Source organism: Aptenodytes forsteri, unplaced genomic scaffold, assembly GCF_000699145.1.
Source record: "Aptenodytes forsteri isolate BGI_AS27 unplaced genomic scaffold, ASM69914v1 Scaffold193, whole genome shotgun sequence".
Taxonomy (NCBI): domain Eukaryota; kingdom Metazoa; phylum Chordata; class Aves; order Sphenisciformes; family Spheniscidae; genus Aptenodytes; species Aptenodytes forsteri.
Genome location: NW_008795405.1, coordinates 5,387 through 7,615, shown reverse-complemented (window position 1 = coordinate 7,615; position 2,229 = coordinate 5,387).

Genomic DNA, 2,229 nt, shown 5'->3' with positions numbered 1-2,229 from the left:
GAGCCGACCGCAGCGTCATTTTGGTCGATCCTATGGTATTTAATTTTTTCTCCTCCATCCACCCCTTCCTTTTTAAGGCTAATAAAACAGACTGGGAGCTGATGTGCCTGAGAAATCCGGGGGGGAAAAAACCCAAACCACCAAGGCAAGGTCTCTGTAGTCTGTAGGAACAAAACTAAAGGCCGTACTGAAAAACACGCGCAGAAGGGGGGGGGGGGGGAAAAAACCCAAACCACCAAGGCAAGGTCGAGTGGTAGGAACAAAACAAAAATGTTCCAGGGATCTGGAAAGACAAGATCTAAAGATCTGGAAAGAAAAGAGGTAAAAGCAGCCGTCTTTCTAGCCCAAAGTCGCCCTTCCCTGCCTTTGGTGACCCAGCAGACTCACAACAAGCCCACTTCGGGGAATTCAACCTTGAGGGAGCTGGTGCCGAGAGAGGCAGCTGAGATGATGTAGGAGAGCTGGAGGCCTGATTGAAGGAAAGTTCCCCCGATTATATTTGTGTGGAAAAGCTCACCTCTTGCAGAGCTCTAAAGTGTAATCAAGGCTGAGGCTTACACTTGAAGGATGTTAACTCTCATACGGGAACCTACTTTCTCCTAAACGGTTTCTTGCCTAGTGAATGAGAGCCTCCCAATTGAAGCAAAATGATCCTTATGTACTAATATCAAGCACAGTCACAAAGCGACCGGCTATTTATGCTGCCACTTTAGACAAAGATATTTAGTTATTCCCGGGTAGCAAGTGCACTTTTGCATTTTTAAGCACGAACCAGCCCAGCACAAACATATTTACAAGTGCAATTACTAAATAGTTACTTGACACTTAAAAGTCACTGGGTTAACTGTACCTTCGCTGTAATTTTCTTAATATTCAGGTAATCGCTGTATTAAATTGGGTTTGCCAGGGCCATAGGCCGGGGTATGAAACACTCAGGGGAGGCTTCTCTCCTCTGCCCGGGAACACCCTGAAATATAAGCTGTGGAGACACTGGACAACTTGGGAGATTTCTTCAAAGACCCGAGTGACATTAGCTGCTGGCTGCATGTATGTGTGTGTGGCTGTGAATGGGGTCGCTTTTGTTTTCACACCGGATCCGAGAACAGATCCAAAAGTGCCAGAAATTGCAGTTTATTCGAAACTGCAGGGAATTCATTGGCAAGGTGGTGTAGCAGATGACCTGAGAGGTCTTCTCCATCCAGCTCCCGTGCTGTATAAATAACCTTAGAAAGCAGCTTCAGGTTCAGAGGGACCACGGGTGCCTGTGACAGTCTTTGCCTTTGAGAATAACGAGCGACATTTTGTGCTAACCTATTTTTCAGCAGTCTCTCGCCCCAGGCAATTAAATTACTGCTTGTTTTTGCAAACTTGCATCTTCCATCTCTCCCTTAGGTTAAAGAGAAAAAAAAAAAAGCCCTAGGTGAACGGAACTTAGGGGTTTAGGGAGAGAAACGATCCTCGCACTGGGGGTCTCGCACTGGGGGTCTTCTCAGTCATAGAGAAGGTTCCCGAGATGCTAAATCCCAAGTGCTGCTCAGCCACCAGCCGGCCGGGGTACCTGACAAGCCGGTGCGGGGAGAGCGGAGCGCTGGGAGCGGTGGCCCAGGGCGAAACGTCTGCCCTCCGGAGAGCTGCCCTCCCGGCGGCGGGGTTCCTTCCAGACCAAACTTAGTGGGGGGAGAGGGGGACTCGGTCCTTTTGCTCACCGGCGTTCAGCCCCGTCTCCTCAGCTCTCACAAAGGCTGGGCTGACAGCCTTGCCACCCGGGAGCTGATTTTAAATCCTTTCACCCAGTCAAATGGGGGTCTTTTCGCCTTGCCTTCCATTTCCCGTCCACGATATTGCCACCCCCGAGAAAAATAAAATGAGTTGTGCTGACGGGGTCTCTCTCTCTCTTTCCCTCTCTCTCCCGCTCTCTCTCTTTTTTTAAAGACATAAAAAAAAAAATCCTGACAAGTAAAACTTAAAGGTGTTTACCTTGTCATCAGCATGTAAGCTAATTATCTTGGGCAAGATGTAGGCTTCTATTGTCTTGTTGCTTTAGTGCCTATGCCCCGCCTCTGGTGGCAGCCTAAAACCTGGCGTCTGGCTAAAACAAACGAAAGGCAGCCCTGAGCCTCCACTCAATCCAATTAAGGCGGACTTCGTCCACTCGGTTACGTGTACATCCAACAAGATCGGCGTTAAGGCAACACCAGAATATTTGGCAAAAAAAAAAACAAAAAAAAA